Raw genomic sequence first — 19,675 nt, forward strand, 5'->3', positions numbered from 1 at the left:
GATGTTGTATAAAGATTGTACAGTTAGGCCAAGATTGCTAAACATCATACAACAGAGTGCAGGAAACAAATACTGTGCTGAGTTGGGTGAAGGGGAGATAACAGAACAGCACCATATCTACTAAGATGTGACACTATTCTGCTCTCTTCCTGTACCGGCACAGTTTTGGCTGTCATGCCAATGTAGACATCCTTGTGCCATAGTGCAAGGGTATTGGTGTTTTTATAAGCATGTTTTTTTTTTGCAGGAAGGGGTCCCTTTTGTACAAAAACAATGCCTTGACAAAAGAGGGAAGATGTTCACACCTTGTATGTGAGGTGTAAAGTTCAGCACAAATGCAAAGAGAGAAAAAACAAGAAGAAATGAAAACATTTGAATTTCAAAAGTTACAATTCTGTGCCTTAACATAAAAACCCGATTGACGATGGCCAATAAACTTTAGCAGTCTTTCCAGTTTATGTTTGAAATTGAATGAAAAGAGGATGAAGATGCTGCTATGGAGCAGACAAGAACGCATTGCATTAAAAAGGATGTCCAGGTAAGAGTCCAGCATCACTAGCAAAGGGTATTCTAGGATGTTCCTTTGTTTGACTAGTCATATGTATCTATTTCCATACTAAGAGTTTGAACATCCATGCAGGATAGTCCTCCATCATGCTGCCAAAGGAAGATCTACTGGGGTCTTTGCAAGCCAGTATGGTCCCCTCAACCAATGTGACTCAATTTTATTTGAATGGAGTGAATTGTTGACAGTCTTGAGCACTCTTAAGTCGGACTCTCCTTCAGAACCGTACCCATCTAATTTGTTGGACTCATTGGCTTCCAGCATCAATCCTCCAGGTGAACATGGTGCTCAACATGTTGCTAGCAACAGCTATGGTTCCCTGTTCCTGGAAAGAAGCAAAGATCCTGCCTCTGTTGAAGAAACTATCTGCGAGCCCTAGAGTTACATCTAAATACAAGCTAATCTCTCTATTGCCGATACTATCCAAGATGCTTGAAAAACACATGTATCAACAACTTTTCCTAAATCTGGAATGCAATAATTTGCTACACCTGAGCCAGTCTGGCTTGAGACCCCATTTTAGTACTGATACAGCACTTATGGACATTGCTGATTACATCAAAGGCATCATAGATACTGGGGGAAAGGCACTGCTGATCATGTTAGATCTATCAGCAGCCTTTGATATGGCCTCCCCCTTTCCAAACTTCTGGCGCAAATCCACTCTATAGGCTAAATGGGTCAAGCCTTGGACTGGCTCACCTCCTTTCAGGCAAAACAGAATTCAACATGTGTGGAGTTTTCCTTCTTCTGCCCTAAGCCCATTCAATATCTATCTCAAAGGCTTGGCACAGATAGCTGAAGACCTTGTGGCAAAAGTTATTTCTTATGCTGATGATATGCAGCAGTTGTTCTCTTGTGGAAAAGGGAGAAGAGATCTCAGGAGCACAAATCAAAAGTGCATGACTGCAGTTTCCCACTGGATGATATGACACCAACTGAAGTGTAGTGCAGATTAAACAGAAATTCTTTATTTTGGCTATATTCCTCCAGAATTTTGGCAGACTTTCTGACTTAAGGATGCAACTCCTCCAGGCCCACAGTTACGTGTAGTCAAGAATCTAGGGTTCCAATTTGAAGACCGTTTGTCTTTTAAGCCTTAAATTAGATCAGTGGTAGACACTTGTTTTGATATATTTTGCTCTTAAAAAAAGTTCCCCCACTACCTGACCTTTTCAGCAGAAAAAGGTTTTTCAGATTGGACTATTATAGGCTACTAGAAGGCTTCAAGTGGTCCAAAATGCAGCAGTTCACCTTCTTCTGAATTCCCCAGTGATAACATTGATTTTTCCTTATTTGCGTGCTCCTCACTGGTTTCCTATTAGGGAAAGAATCTTGTTCAAGTTTCTAGTACTAGAGCTCTCTACCAGAATGTGGTGGTCCATCTTAGAACCAGGTTCATGCTCCATCAAGAAACCTGAGGTCTGCTAATAATTACTATCAATGACTCCCAGAATCTGATGTGCCAGAGTGGGAGGAAGGTCGCTTACTTACCTAGGCCCAGCAGCAAGGAATCACCCCCCCTCCCAGAGCATTGTGCATCCATTAATGTTGCAGTGTTTAAAAAAAGGCTGAAAATCTGACATTTTGTGCAGGAATAAATGTAAAGGGTTCCATCTTTCTCGATCTCTGTTAAGCGTCGGGACACTACGTGGAGTAGCTGTGAACGATACAAGTTTCTTACATCATTTCATCAATGTCAGCTTGACATTAGAAACATACTGTGACATAATTTCCTGCTATATGCTCTATAATGCAGGTGTTATCTACCTCAGATTATCCTCAGATTAACCACAATGCTGAATAAACAAACTACCAACAGAGAACCTTGTGGTTGGGCTGTCAATACCAAATGAACAACAGCAGATTAGCATTCTGGTTGTGCACTCTCGCCCAATGTCTGGCAACTGGGTAATTTACATCATCATGTTCAGTAGATTTATAGGGTTCTATAACTCTCTTCATTACAGGGCACATGGTACTGACAACATATTGATAACCACTCAGACATTGGAGAACATAGACCACGTAATCACTCCCACATGTGATGAACCTATTTATGTGGCGTCACTTTACCGTGGGAAGTGAGTAATCTCTCTGGTTGCCGCTCCCTTTACAGGCTTTGGACCTGCAATACTTAAAAAAGCCATTATGTTCTTGCAGCCAACCTCTCCTGTCTGCTTGTGTGTTAGTGCAGCTGTGTACCAAAATCTTGAAGTAATTGTTATTTATGGTAAGTCATGAGGGGATGAGGTGGCAATGAATGGGTCTGTCTTAACCAAGTGGCAATGCCAGTTAAGCATTTTTCTGAAGGCATCGGACTCACTACTATTAGTGCTGATATATATCTGATGCCACAAGTGGGTCCAGTCCCTTCTTCTCTTTTTTAGTTAACTGACTTTATCTGGATGCCTGGGCAGCTTTACTGTTAGCAACTATTAGAACCTTAGAGGGGTGGCCCATACCTCTGAATCTGGAAGTGATGTTCTCTTCTTTTTTCCCTGAAACTACATAATATACTACAATTCTAATTGGCCCTCAACAATACCCCACACAGCACACTCAATTGCAACTTATGTGGGTGTAGGCTGTTGGCATCAAGAACACTATTACCTGCCTTGCGGTATAGATTGGTTTGTATCCTCCGGTTGACTATCTTGATAGATACATCAAGAAAGTCCATGTATCTTGAAATGAAATGAAATGAAAAATGTTTTTGTATAGCGCGTGGCTACCAGGAGGCATCCCAGCGCTGCGGAGGACGATGGAGGAGTAGGTGGAATTATGGGACTAGCCATGTCTTCAGATGTTTGCGTGTAAAAACAAGGTTCAGATCATTCTGAGCAATATGTACTAAACAAAATGACAAAGTTCATGTTTGGGACCCTCCCAAATTATGTACAGATCGTCTATGTAGCAAGTCAAGGTAGTTATACATAGAACCTAGATTCTATAGTAAAATAATGTATTGTTTTGCTAGTAAGTTTTGTGCCATTTGATAAATATTCATAATATTTTCAAAATATATTTGGCAGTCACTGCAGCGGCTATCTTGGAAGTTTCAGGATTATCCGTCAAGCTGGGGCTGAGAAAAAGGGGGGGGGGGTCCCAAATACATTTTCCTCATGTAAATTACCATAGGGACTTTATACAAAACTACTGCCCAAAACGCTGGATACAATTACACCAAATTTATCAGAAAAGTATATCTTCATCCAAAGCAGTACCTTTTGGTAGTCTGGTGTAAAATTGTGCAGTAGTTTTAAGCTATTAACTGAAATCCAAATTTGCATATCTAGGAGCGCGGATCCACCATGGAAGATTCAGGGGTCCGTCTGCAATAACAGGGTCCTGATTAGCTGGCTGCTACGTGACTGGGAAGTTGTAGCCACCATTTTATGTATCCAGAAACAGTACCCGAGGCTGGAAATGTCTGTGTAAAGTGAATAAAGTGGTCAGGGTAGAGGTATACTGACCCCGTGCGTGTGTTAGAGGGTTTCAGAGGGACCCATAATGGAAAATAAATTGCCTGTTTTTCTTCAATAAGCACGGGAATTCAGATCCCCAAGATTGCTGATCACGGCCTGTCCCCAGTAAAACCGTGAATCCTGATGCAGCTCATCAGAGGCCCTGCCCCTTTGTCTACCACGAAGGCAAATGCACCACTTGGTGCACTGCTGGTTGAGGGATGAAGTCCCCTTGAATGCTGACAGAAACCCCTCCTGTTACCTCTAGTAAGTTCCACACAGAGGGAGTGCTGAGTGGTGTTTAAAGGCCAAGCCCCTTTTTTCCACCACATTCAAGTGCACCTCCTGGCTCACTACTTGTTGAGTAATGAAGTCCTCTTGGATGCTGAGGGTCCTTAGGGGCCAGGAACCCCTCCTGTTACCGCCAGTAAGTCCCACATAGCGGGATTGCTCAGAGAACTTCGGAGGCTATGCCCCTTTCTCCACCACTTTGAAAACACACCTTTGGGTGCACTACTGTTTGGGGAATGAAGTCTCATTGGAAAGTGATGGTACTTGAAGGCCAAGAACTTCTACCGTAATGAACGAAGATGGAAATGGCCAATAGGATAATTGAGGTGGATGTTCACCAAATTTTCACAGATGATCTGTCACAATACACCTGCCAGAATGAACCCATTGTTATAATTTCCCTCCAAACACCTAAAGAAACTCCATTTCCCACTTATACTATGGACCTTTTTCTCATGCCAGCAGAAGCATTTACCAAGTTAACCAAAAGAACCACTTGCTTCTTAAGGAATAAGCTGACTATAATGGTTTATTAGATTGTCATGGTTTAGACATGTGTTTGGAGCACAGGAGCAATCAACTACCATGAGTCATCGCAGGGAAATGTAAGCCAGAATAGTGGATAGAGTGAATTATGTGTCCAATATATAATGCTTACAGATGAACATCCTCAGAGAGGTGGATTCACTTGTAGGTGAGAGTTCATTCTTTTTTGCCCGCACACACCTATATAGGATTGGAAAGGTGGTGGGTCTCCAAGGCCTCTTGTCAGACCCTGTTTTATGGCCAAATGACAGAGAGAAAGTTTAACTCTGGTGTGTTGGGGTTTCTTCCACTCTGACTTTGCAACCCAGGACAGGTACAACCCTTTCTACACTCTCAAGGTCTATAGTTTCTAAAGGAGGTAGTGAAGGGGGCATAAACTTAGATCCCAGCCACAATAATTCAATGTCCAGCCCAGCGCTTGTCTTTTTTAAAAAGAAAGTAGTTTTAATACTAGATCATATACAGTCCAATTGAATTATACAGTACAATACACCTGTCACCATTCTATTGTAGTAGTTGTACCCTACCTTTCTCTCCTACCCTCGTTCCCACCCCAATGATGCTCTCTAAGAGAGACCCATAATAATTTGTGGCAGGAACATTGTTTTGGCGCAAGTACACACTTAGTCTCCACAATAACATGTGCAGCTGGTGTTGCAGCAGGCATGTTGCAGTCTCAAGTCCTCATTCACACTCCACTCATTATATTGGCTTGGTTGCAACTGCAGTTTCAGACCCGTGGACTTCATGCGCTGTTTTGACTGAAGGCTTATTGCATCCCATAGTTGAGTGTGTAAAGACTCTCCGGTGTGCAGGCAAATGTTTCTCAGTGTACCTTCAGAGTTTTCAAGAATTGTGGATTGTTTCTGTAGCAACACCAACCATCATAATAATGCAGTTGTAGCCAGATATGGATCAGAGCAGGAATCATGCTGCAGTGTAGTTGTGGCCTAACAGGGGCTGGTGCATAGGTGAGACAGTAGGGTATTTGCAGTCTGCAAAAAGGATGTTGCAAGGTCATGCAGCAATGCAGCTGCAACCCTAAATGGACCAGTTCAGTTCTCTACAGGAAGAGAAAAGTGAGGCAAGGAAACCTACAGCAGAATGGGTAACTTCTGGATTTGCTGTCTCAGGCTACGTCCCACTATCTCAGATTATCATCTTTATTTTGATGTTGGTAAACAGGAACACACAAGACTTCTTCCCCCAGACAATCTCTACTCCTTCAGGGCCCAGCAGACACCTTCCCCTCTCTCTGTAAACAAGCAGAATTCTAGACAATGGGCAGGCCTTCAGCTCTTCAAGAAGAAAGAGCTAAAGTCAGATGATATTCCCTTGCATGGCCTCTGTGGTTACAAAGCTACCAATAAAGTACTCTTTGGATTAGTCCATTATTACTCATGAAGAATCCGGGACAGGAACAAAGTGGGATATTTTTGGTTCCACTTGTATACACATTTTCTAAATGTGAATCCTCTGTCTCAAAATTGACAACTGGTTTGGAATGGTTCTCTTTCAAGTGCTCTCAGAAAGCTTTTCAGGCATGGCATGTGTATAAAGTAATACTTCTCACAGCAGTTAGCAATGAGGCAGTCAGCACAATTGACCACAGTGAATTGTAAGGGTTCCTAACCAAGCTGTCATGTTTCATGAACAGTAATAAAGGACAGCAACATGTCTGGCCTAGAAGCTTTCTCCCTTAACAAAACATAAACTGCCCCTGTGCAGCCTCTAGCCCCTAACATCAGGCAAATATGAGTACTTAAGGAGAACTAATTAGGAACACCTTACTAACAAAGTCTTCATAGAATTTCTAATAGTAGCTCTGCCTCAATACTTATTATTTGACTTTCTGAATCTCCACAGTCCAGCCACTGGAATTCAGGATATACACTTCCTTATCCTCTTCCTTGAACCATACCAAATCAGGGACATCCATAATGGATTCCACTGGTTTCAGCATTCAGAATCATACATGCACACAGTCCTACTTCCTCAAATGTAGTAAACACACAAGTGCTTGACATAAACTCTGGAAATTGACACACAGGTCCTGACATCACTTAACAATGGAACTTTACAAATGAGTGTCCTATATGCCACACTCTCACTGATACGTATGAAAAGGTTTATAGGCACAAAACACATTTACACAGTAACCTGCCATCAATGTTCTACTTTGTGGGTGCGCTTGATGTATCCCTATAGGTCACCGGACAGATCTTGGAGCTTCAATTGTCAAAGACCGTTCAAGGCCCCTGAATCCATGCTCAGATTAGTGTAGTGCCATTGTCAAATTAATAGTCAGGACCTGAGGTTCCGTAGCGATCCGAACCCGTGTATTCGGTATCGTAGTACTGACACGATTTTGGTACCAATGAACCGCAAATGATCCATTATATACATGACAGTATTTTCGCTACGCAACGAGCATGAATTCACTAAGAAATAGGGCATTCTGTTGTTAAGTCATGGCATCCATTTTAGATACTGCATCCATTTTGTTTCTTGCCCTCACATAGTCAATGAACGGACGATGACCCTGGCAGAATCACCTTGTTAAGGACACGTAAGTTCGAGCCCGAGAAAGGCTGATGCTGCATGACTAGGCAGAATCAAGCTGCCTCCTTTGCCTGAGGCCAGTCCTGCTATACTGGTTCTCGTGTCCATTGTCCTGACTGAGAGGCCGAAGACGGTAGCCATGCCCGTTTATGATCCATAAACACCTCTTATCCTACTTTTCAATCCTTTGCACCTGGCTCTGCTCCTCTCCTTCTGGGCTTTTACAATGGGGAGGTTACGATTTTTATGATGGGGAGGATCGGGCAAAGAATGGAGAACTGACAAGGAGACCTGATCGAATACCGAAAACCTACGACTAATTATTGTTTGATGTATATTTATTGTCTGTTTGGGATACCGGGTTGGGCATGAGAAATATTCGTGCAATGTTGCCTAAAGACATATTTCGTGTATTTAAGACGCAACCCACTTAATGCAATTTGAACAGTCTCGTAGATTCTGCCTCTGTGTGGTTCCTATGACCTGTGTCCCTGCAGTAAATAAACCTTGGTCTTTGACGCCACCACCGAGAAACCCACGTCTCTGTTTATTTTGTGCACCGAGACAGGAAGGAACTCAGGGGTCTTCGGGTGTTGTTTCCCTGACACCTCTGGACTCTTAAAAGTCCAGAACCTCATATTGGTGCCCAACGTGGGGCGACGTCATCCGGTACCGGTCCAAAGCCTGAAAAGTTCGAGGAGCTTCGTGTGAAGATTCCAGAGGGAGGTACCCCGCTTCATCGATCCCTGCATGTCGTAAAAGTGGCCCGACGATCTCTTCCACGAGGGTTCCCGTTCCCAGACGGCTACAGAGGACCGCTGCCCTGACTGTCGCCCTGTCTTGGACCCGAGGTGCAGACCTTAGTACGGCGAGACGTAGACGGGTTCTCCTTGGTGACGTCTTCCACATTTCAGTTAAGTATTAAGTGGGTCGTGCTCAGTTTGGTTGTCTGGATACGTTTGTTTTGAATTCGTAGATTATCATTGGTTGCTCTTGTTAGGATAATCTTTGTTTTGGTATTGGTTCATTTTGGTAGGCCTAAGTTCTCTGCGCATTTTGGTTGGAATTTGTCTTTGTTTGTCATGACTGAAAGTAGTAATTGTTTCTTATCCTGGTTACGTTGCAACGGGGATTCCCGGTTGGAGGACTCGTGTACGGTTCCTCCGATTGGAACTCCTACATATGAGCTCTATTGTAAACATGGTGTAGGTCCTATTGCGTATAATGAAGTATGGGTTCGTTATACCAGAAAAGATGGTGTCCTTAGTTGGCCACCGCATGGTAGCTTCGAAAGTGAAATTCTAGACAACCTAGAAATGAAGTTGTTTAAAAGGAAAGCCCGGCCGGCAATGTTTGATTCTTTTCGCGTATGGCGTAAAGAAGCCAAACAGAGAGAAATTAGGAAGACGAAGAAAGAACAGAAAGAGAAAGGGTTGACTTTAATGGAGTCTGCTAGGCAGCTGCATGTCAACGAGACTGAGAAAGCAATGGAGATGGCGAATAGAAAATATAATTTGGCAATTGATAAATGTTACCCTGTATTGCCATCTTGTCCTGCTAAGCCGATAGAGGACCTTGAAAAGGATCCTCTGTTGTCTTACCTGTTGAGCTCACCTCCACCGTATGCACAGGGTATTACAGCACCACAGTTACTACCTGTTGTACAGCCAGCTGCTGGTCAGCCTGGAATAGGTGCTCCACTTCCTTTGATTCCAGCTCCTGTCCTTCCCGTGGTTAATGTTCCCACGGCACCCCCTCTTCCTGGGTCGCCTATTCCGCCTTTGCCTGTCGTTTCGCAAACTGCTTTACCTGCAACACCCACCCTTACTATTTCATCTGCTCCAGCTGCCCTGTTCCCGAACCCTGTAAACATTCTGACTCCGCTTTCTGTTCGTCGGAAAATAACCGACTCTGTAACTAACATCTTAACTCCTCTCTAAAGGTCTTTAGTTGGGACCCCCGTTTCTGACTCTATACAGAGACGTAGCCAGCTTCCTGGTCCCCAGGAACGAGAAATGTTAGATTCGACAGCTCTTAGGTGGATGTCGAAACCTGCAAAGTATGATGCACGAAGAGTGTTAGATACCTTTATGCAATGGAACGAACCAACTCAACGTTATGTTTTTGACGTGATGTGTTCTCTTGTGCGTGAGGAATGGGATGATGATGACTTAAATTCTGTCCCCTCTGATCTGATAAATGTTCAGCAGAAATTCGCCGCAGGAATGGTGATAGGTTCAGAAGTAGGGAAAGCGATAGAACTGATTTTAGCGTATAGGGATGATTCCCCTCTTCGAGCGCCAAGGGACCCTGACGGTTCACCGATTACTAGGAAAAGACGAGGTCAGTATCCGATGAGGGAAGTTCCGCCGATATGGCGTGATGCAGTTCAAGCTGATGTGGCTAATGGTATTGCAGCTGCGCCGGCACAATTCCAGAGAGTGTGGATACACATCCCTTGGAAGCGGGCTGAAGTATTAGCAGTAAAACAAGCGTTGCCGGACCCGCGTAAAAACCCTGCTGGTTATTATAAAGAGTTAACGCAGACAGTCCAAGCGTGTGTCATGAATTTGGCAGATATCGAAATGCTATTTGGCAATGTAGTGCCACAGCCTATATGGGCCAAGATTAGGCAAGAAAACCAGCTATTGTAGCGGCAGACGCACAACAAGTTGGCGGTGCTAAACCTGAACCTTTGATTGCTGCCTTACCTGGCAGAATAATTAATCTAATCAAAACGCTGATGCCAGCGTTACGGGTAAATTGGGATAAACTATCGGCATGCAAACAGAAGAAGGACGAAAGCGTCTCTGACTTCTTCACTAGATTCGAAGAGACCTTCGTAGACCACAGTGGGCAAGATATGAGTACTGAGGGAGGTCAGAGGTTGTTTGTCGATAAGTTTGTGTTTAATTTACTACCTGAGCTTAGTAATAAGTTAAAGGATTCCGAAAGTGCATGGGCAGTATCAACGACAGCACAGATACTTGCAACTGCTCAGTATTACGAGAATAGAGAGAAAGAAGAGAAGGAAAAGTCAGAAAAGAAAACAAAAGATTTAAAGACTAAAGTACTATTGCAACAGGCATATCCGCCTCGCTCGAATCAGTCAGATTTACAGCAGCGACCCCAGTTTCAGCAACAGCCACAATTCCAGCAAGGGACGTCCCAAAGATTTAATTATGGATTTCCTCGACAACAGTTAGCATGGAATCAGTGTGCCTATTGTAAAAAGGAGGGCCATTATAAGAACGAGTGTCCAGTACTGCACGCACAGACCAGTGGTGTCCCAGCTCAGAGAGGTAGTGTTGGGTCTATGCAAGCTCCTAGAGGTAGAGGACGTGGTACTATGATACCGCAGGCCGATCACCCATCAAATTATTTCGATCAGCGAAATGTACAACCCGCGCAACCGGGTAGATCTTCACAGTATCATGTTGAGGATTACTATGATCATAATGAAGAGATTCAGAGAAGCGAGTACTAGGACAGCCACAGGCAAAGAGAGGGAGTAGTATCAGTTCCAGTTGATCAGAGTGGACCTTATGTCGCAGTAGTTACATCAGGCGTGGTCGAACCGTTTCTGTTGGATACTGGTGCGGCAAAAAGTTCAATTATGCATGCGAAACTCCCTGGCGCACCTTTGTCTGGCTTAACGAACACTTCAGTAGGTTTCTCAGGCGCCCCTGTTCACAATCCTGTTTCTAGTCCTTTATCAATCTCTGTTGGGCCATGCGAACTAGAAGCACCCCTTATCCTAACAACCGGTTGTAATGAGAATCTGCTTGGTTTAGATCTGTTGAAACGCTTGCATACGACACTGTACTGTTCTCCTTCGGGAGTGCAGCTCACATTAGGCAAAAGAGTCATTTCTCCAATGTACATGTCGATGGATAAGCTCCCACCGGAGCTGCGTTCTCTCCCTGATACTCTTTGGGCGACTGGTCCTAACGATGTAGGCCTCTTGGAAATTCCCCCTTATGTGGTAAGTCTGAAAGCGAATGTTAGATTCCAACGAATCCCACAGTATCGGATTTCGAATGAAGGTGAACGTGCACTTTTACTGATCGTGAAAGACCTAATACAGAAAGATGTGATAGAGGAAACTAGAGGAAATGTCTGCAATAGTCCTGTTCTGCCGATTTTGAAACGCACTGACCCTTCCAAACCTCCAATCTACAGATTTGTGATTGACCTCAGAGAGGTTAACAAAATTGTGATTCCGCAGTTTCCAGTGGTATCAGATATCACTGCATTATTGACGTTGATTCCTGCCTCGGCCTCATGGTTTACAGTGATCGATTTGAAAAATGCATTTTTCAGCATCCCGATAGCCGAGGAAAGTAGAGACATTTTTGGTTTTTCGTTAGGTGGTCGCAGTTTCAGATTCAAACGCGCTCCACAAGGCTATTGTGAGAGCCCTTCAATTTACAGCCAAGCATTGAAAAGTCAATTAGATGCTCTTGTACTTCCTCCTGGTGTTGCTCTGATCCAATATGTAGATGATCTTTTACTAGCTGCCGATGACAAGGAAACTTGCAAAACAGCTACAATTTCTTTATTACGTCATTTGTCCGACTTACATCACAAGGTGTCACCTTCTAAACTGCAATATTGTTGCCAAGAAGTGACCTACTTAGGTCATCTTTTGTCAAAGGAGGGAAGAAGGTTGACCCCAGAGAGAATCAAAGCAATTTCGCAGATGACTGTACCAAACACACAGAGAGAAGTGCGTGCGTTTTTGGGTATTACATCATACTGCAGGCAATGGATCCCAAATTTTTCTCTCATGGCAAAACCATTGGTAGCCCTGACTGGAAAAGGTGTTCCGAGCCCTTTGCCATGGTCTGATGAATGTCAACAGAGTTTCTCCAACTTACGTGATGCGCTGTGTTCAGCTCCTGTGTTGGGTACTCCTGACTACAGTAAACCGTTTACACTATATGTCCATGAAAGAGAAGGTTTTGCATTGAGTGTATTAACGCAACAATTTGGTGACAAACAGCGGCCTTGTGCGTATTTCTCATCTACATTAGATCCGGTAGCCAGAGCGTTGCCAAGTTGTTTTAGAGCTACAGCAGCAGCCGCAGTGTCTATCCGACAGTCTGCTGCACTAGTCATGAACAACATGTTAGTAGTTATGGTCCCACATGCTGTGGATACATTCATGAATCGACCGAAAACTCAACACCTCACCAGTGCTAGATTATCAGGCTATGAGCTGACACTTTTGGCAAGTCACATTCAGATCAAGCGATGCAACATATTGAATCCAGCAACGCTGTTGCCGAATACTCAAGAGTCGAGTGATTCAGAGCCTCATGATTGTTGTTTTAGAACTGAGGAAGAGACAAAAGGTTGGATTGATTTAAAAGACATTCCGTTACTAGATCCAGATGGCACTTTGTACGTCGATGGGTCTTGTTTTAAACTACAGAATGGTGATGTGACGGCCGCGTATGCAGTTACGACTTTGAGTACAATTGTGGAGACCGCAAGAGTGAGTCAGAATTCTGCCCAGGCTGCAGAATTAATTGCACTAACAAGAGCGTGTGTTTTAGCTGAGGGTAAGAGAGTGAATGTGTTTACTGATAGCCAATACGCCTTCGGCGTAGCACATAGCGTTGGACGCCTGTGGAAAGAAAGAGGTTTTCTCACGTCCCATGGGACTAAGATCCAACATGGACAGTTAGTCAGCGATCTATTGGAATCTCTGACCCTACCGAATGAAGTTGCGATTGTGAAGTGCAGTGCACATCGAAAGATTACGGATGATGTTGGCCGTGGGAATGCGTTTGCTGATGAGGTCGCCAAAGAGACGGCCAAAAACATGACGAGCCGGATGTACGTTGCAACGTCTGCAAGATGGATTGCTGAATCAGGAATGTGTGAGAACACGATTGAAAGTGTGAAGGCAATCCAGAATGAAGCAACTGAAAATGAGAAGAATGCGTGGAGGGAGAAAACGGATAAATTGGATTCGAGTGGATGTTGGGTTGATCTGTCTGAACAGCAGCGTTGGATGTTACCTGATGCGTATGTGCTTGCAGTAGTCACGATGGCGCACGGAGCGGCGCACATCAGTTCGAAAGGGATCTGTAAAATGTTAGCTCCAGTATGGAAGAATGATGGAATTACTAAGTGTGCGGAAAGAGTGGTGAAAAATTGCATGATATGCCTGGTGCATAATCCTGGCAAGGGAACCCCAACCCCAACTGGTCATTTTGCTCCCCCTTCTTGTCCCTTTGAAGTGATTCAGTTGGATTATATCCACATGGACAGGTGTAACAATCTTAAGTAGGTCCTAGTGGTAGTCTGTGCCTTTTCAAGATGGATTGAGGCATATCCATTAAAGGATAACACTGCTATGTCCACTGCCAAAATCCTCCTCAAAGAGTACTTCCCTAGGTATGGTATGCCACGGATTGTTTGGTCGGACAACGGAAGTGAGTTTGTAGGGAAAGTTATGAAGAGTGTGTGTGCGGGTCTGGGGATTGTCCAGAAGTTCCACAGTGCGAATCACCCACAGTCAGCAGGTTTGGTTGAAGGGTACAATGGTACTTTGAAGCTGAAACTTGCTAAAATTCAAGCTTCCACTGGTCTTTCCTGGCCAGACGCACTGCCTTTAGCTCTACTGTCCACCAGAGCGACTGTACACTCTCGAGTAGGGCTTAGCCCATATGAGATTGTGTTCGGTCGTCCTGCCAATGTTTGGGGAGTCCCTATGCCAAAGGAATTCAAACAGATCGAATATCCTATGTTAATTGATTACCTTTTTGATCTGACTACTAAATTAAGCCTTATTCATCAACAGGTATTCGAATCCTTGCCTAAACTGCCAGAGAGTCCAGGCCACACGTTGAAACCAGGCGACCAGGTGGTTGTACGGAATTTCGAACGAACTCGGAACCTCCAGCCAAGATTTGTGGGCCCGTACCAGGTGCTCCTGGCAACGAGAACTGCTGTGCGACTAGCTGGAAGAAAGACTTGGGTGCACGCTAGCCATACGAAACGTGTCCCTCTCCCACTCCCCTACGACAACTGGGTTAGACAGCGATTTGGTGTATCCGAGACAGAACCTGGTCCTAGGCTCATCCCTTTCAGTGATGCAGAGTACATAACGGACAAACGAACTGAAACGCAAAACTCTGACACCTCAGCAGGAACTGCTCTTTCGAACCCTGAACATAGTGTTGTACAAAGTGAATATTTGTCATCTGTGGAGTCGAACATTTCTGCACCTGTAGACCAGCTATTTCAAGATCAGACAATACCTGGAAAGTACAGATATAATCTACGTTCTCATGCTATGAACTAATGACATTGCATAATTACTTTTCTGTTTGAAAACTGTGTTGATCTTGTCGCATTCCATTCAGTCAGGAAGTTTGCTTTAAATTTTTTTATCTTTTTGTCTTTGCTGTTCTCTCACCTTGCCGTCTGGGTTACCGTAGGGTCGTAACGTGTGCCTTGTTTTAATTTGCAGGGAACCAGACACAAGGTCGGTTTCTTCTGTCTACTTTGGGAACTCCCAGGGTAAACAGAGGCAATTTTTAACAGGTACAAACCATCCGTTGCGAACGGTTGTAGAAGATGGAGCTTCCTGAACTGCGACGGGTTAACGTCATAAATGTGCACAAGACAAAACTATATGATATATTGTATAGCAAATGTTTCCTAATGCAATGTGCTCTGACACTTCTGATTGTTTTTATAACTTTGGTAGGCGGAATTATTTTTGGCATTCAATTGATCTTTGCACCTGTTACGTCTACAGTATCTCCCCATGTTTCTGTTTCTCCGACTATTGTTTCTATTCATTCTTTCCATCCTTTTCCTGCACACGAGCAAGCTTGACGCTCCGAGTTTATAAATAACACTTTCATTCAGCTCTTGCACCAACATCAACTAGTGGTTAACACAACGAACTGCTGGGTATGTGGCTTGATACCACATACCATGGATAAGGGCATCCCTTATCTAGTTCTGCCCTTTAGTTATAATGGATCATTCTGGGCATTTCAGACCATGTTCGCCTATGCCCTAGAGACCTATCCTCCACGACCTCTGCGTTCCACTAGGTATAACTCCGCTAACAGAGCCTTGGTAAAGGGAATTACTGACATGGTTAGAGACGTCAATAACACTCCGTTTATTCCCAAGGATGAATTGTGAGTTTACATGGGTTGGAACGTTACGGAATATGGCATTACTTTGGGTGAGAACAAACGTAAAAGCTCGACTCCGATCTGGGTCGTACCCCACCAAGGTCAAGTCTGCTTGCAAGGAAATGGGAGGAATCCGAAAGCTCGACTAGGGAAGAGTGACTGTATCGAAACATACGTTTTCCCGTCACAGTCTTCCCCTGCATTTTTAGCTGCTAAGGGTACCTATTTTGTTTGTCAAGACAGAGCATACACATGGCTGCCCGCTGACTTCTCAGGCTCATGTTATATCGCTCAACTGTTACCTCTGACATACACTGCTGCACCGGACTATCACAAAACGAGAGTTGTGAGAGGTGTTTTCAGTAAAGAAGATACTGCTGGCCAAGAAGCAGGAGACTTTTTCAAAGGTTTCCTCCCGTTCTGGGGGCCTATGGCCAACAGTAGAAACTTACGTCAACTAACACGGGTAGTTGAATCCACTATTACCGAAACTGCGGGTGCCCTTAGTAACCTAACAGCTGAGCTTCAAGCGGATCGCCTCATGACGTTACAGAACCGTATGGTCCTTGACGTGTTACTTGCAGATCGAGGTGGGGTATGTAAGATGATCCAATCAAGTTGCTGTGTTTTTATCCCAGATAATGCGCCAACGGTATACAAGGCCATCTCTAAGTTACACAAAATCTCTGACTCCATTCATGTAGAGGAAGGTGACTGGTCATTAATGGGATGGTTCTGGAGTCTATTATCTACGTGGGGATGGAAGGTTCTGATGGTCACTGGTGTTGCGTTGGTATTTTTATTTTCGTGCTGTCTCATCGTTCAGTGTGGTCCTGCCTTATGTAGCGTTTGTGTTTCGTCATGCGTAAGAAGACCATCTGTTTTTAGAGATACGCCACGGGATAGAGTAATGCTTCAGCAACATATCAGTGACCTGATGAACATAGAAATGGACTCTGACATAGAGTAAGCTATTGCCTATGTAAGGGCAAAAGGACGGTCTGAGGTTCCGTAGCGATCCGAACCCGTGTATTCGGTATCGTAGTACTGACACGATTTTGGTACCAATGAACCGCAAATGATCCATTATATACATGACAGTATTTTCGCTACGCAACGAGCATGAATTCACTAAGAAATAGGGCATTCTGTTGTTAAGTCATGCCATCCATTTTAGATACTGCATCCATTTTGTTTCTTGCCCTCACATAGTCAATGAACGGACGATGACCCCGGCAGAGTCACCTTGTTAAGGACACGTAAGTTCGAGCCCGAGAAAGGCTGACGCTGCATGACTAGGCAGAATCAAGCTGCCTCCCTTGCCTGAGGCCAGTCCCGCTATACTGGTTCTCGTGTCCATTGTCCTGACTGAGAGGCCGAAGACGGTAGCCATGCCCGTTTATGATCCATAAACACTTCTTATCCTACTTTTCAATCCTTTGCACCTGGCTCTGCTCCTCTCCTTCTGGGCTTTTACAATGGGGAGGTTACGATTTTTATGATGGGGAGGATCGGGCAAAGAATGGAGAACTGACAAGGAGACCTGATCGAATACCGAAAACCTACGACTAATTATTGTTTGATGTATATTTGTCTGTTTGGGATACCGGGTTGGGCATGAGAAATATTAGTGCAATGTTGCCTAAAGACATATTTCGTGTATTTAAGACGCAACCCACTTAATGCAATTTGAACAGTCTCGTAGATTCTGCCTCTGTGTGGTTCCTATGACTTCTGTGTCCCTGCAGTAAATAAACCTTGGTCTTTGACGCCACCACCGAGAAACCCGCGTCTCTGTTTATTTTGTGCACCGAGACAGGAAGGAACTCAGGGGTCTTCGGGTGTTGTTTCCCTGACACCTCTGGACTCTTAAAAGTCCAGAACCTCAGACCCCGGATACATATGTATTCAGGCAAGCAGGGCATATGATAGAGGGTTGGCAAAGTGTAATCATGAGGGTTGCCATGCTTCATCCATAAGCACACTCTATTTAATTTGCAGCAACCTTGCAGCGCATATCTTCACTGCCAGTATCTCTTCAAGGTTTCAAAGCTCCACACATGAATCAAAATTTATTCAGCAGAAAACACAATACAATTGTTTGTATAGCGATATAGGTAAGACAATAAAGAATACAAATATACCAAATGTTGGGTGAACTACACTTACCCAAAGTTATTGTTTACAAATGAAATAAAACATAAGTGTTTCTGTATATCACTTTTTGTCAGAATAGCAACACATATATGTAACGGATGTACATGTCAGTGCAGTCCATCATGGAACATAAGCAGTAATCCTTAAGAACGTATCTGCCTGCAATTTTTTGCTATGTTACTTGACACAAATTCATTCAGTATGCATAAACTTACCATTAGTCAAAGACGTTTACAATCATGTTTGTCCTTTTCACCATCTTCCTCATCAATGACATCATGCTCTGTCCACCCACAACATCACTCTTGGGACGATCCTGGTAGTCAGATGTTTTCCAACAAGGAAATGTTGTGAAGCATAAAATGGCACCATAATGTGGCTGACCTTACCTGTAGAATGTAGTGAGGTACAGCAGGTCTTATCAAGAAATCTGAAGTTGTCCTTCAGGAGTAGAAGTAGGGTATCATGTTTATAAAGAAATGTGTGGGGGTGCTGCCTGTCAGGAATTGAGCTTCAAAAACTAACTTTTCTTCAGACATGTAAGGAAAATGCATAATTTCAGACATCATTTTCGATTTTCAGTGAATTCTGGATATGTAAAAGGTAGTAGGATCCATGCAAAACACAACACCTTGGATTTCCATGGGTGTCTCATTTTCATAAACATCTGGATTTAATCTCCTAGCTGACAGCAGAGCCTGGGCTTAAGTTATGCAGCTACCCATATCAACAAAACATGTCATTTTTCATTGTATTTTGGGGCCCATTAGTGTCTCGGACAGAGGGCCAGCCACAGAAATTGTATATTTTGTATTGTAAGAAGTATGGAAATATTGTGTGATAAGAATTTTATGGATCCCTGCAGACTTTGGAACTTTTCCTCATAGGTATACAAAGATAATTTATGATTTTAACCAAAGTTTGCAGTTTGAGGAAAATTTTGCTTAAGACAAAATAGTGGTAGCCATGCAAATCACACCTCCCTGTGTTACCCTGTGTATCTAGTTTTCAGAAGTGCAGTATTCGGTAGGATTTCTTGTTTGCCAGCTGACTCAGAGGCAGAATAGTGCAGCTAATGATCATAGCACATGTGAGGAGATTTAATGAATTAATGAATTTGGGCCAAAACGTAAGGAATGAGAAGTCTTTACAGAAGATGTATCCTCATCTTCCTAAATAAAAAGTCTTCAACAAATTAAAAGAGGAAACTTCTTGAATATCATAAAGTGCATGTACAGGTTCTATCCGAGACCGGTAAGTAACAGCACCCGGGTAAGTTGGTGCTCACGTTACATACATGCTTTAAAAAAAATGTGATTTGTACATGCAAAAAGGCTGTTTATTATAACTAGCAGGGAAAACACAGGTCCTGAAGAAAGCCAGTTGACCTTTCAGGGCAGTTTTTGGCTGAAACATATCAAATTATTAGACACTTGGGACCATTAGATCCTAATGTACTGTAACTTTTCATACTTTTAATCTAGCTCCTAAACCTTCTCCATTAAATAACTTTTTAGGTTTCTGAGTTTATTTTAACCTCACCAAGATCCCCTGCCTTCAGTCACAGTTATCACGGAACTCCGCTTACAAATGCACTGAGTCTACTCAAATTACAGATGACAGCTCAAATGACATCACTGATGACATCATCCATGTGATAATCTGATGCACCTCCTCACACCCTAATAAAACCTTTTATGCACCCACTCTAAAATACACACTACCAATATCAAAACCATAGATAGACCAATAGCAGTTAATACATACCTGCTCAGTGATTCCTAGGTCTACACACCCTTACAGTAACTCATACATGCAGTCACTCATCAATATAGCACTATCATATGCACTCATACACCTATATATACACTCACACACCGCCTCTCATCCATAGACTTACTCACACACCTCCTCAGTCA

This window comes from Triturus cristatus, chromosome 2_1, assembly GCF_964204655.1.
Source record: "Triturus cristatus chromosome 2_1, aTriCri1.1, whole genome shotgun sequence".
In the NCBI taxonomy this organism is placed as follows: domain Eukaryota; kingdom Metazoa; phylum Chordata; class Amphibia; order Caudata; family Salamandridae; genus Triturus; species Triturus cristatus.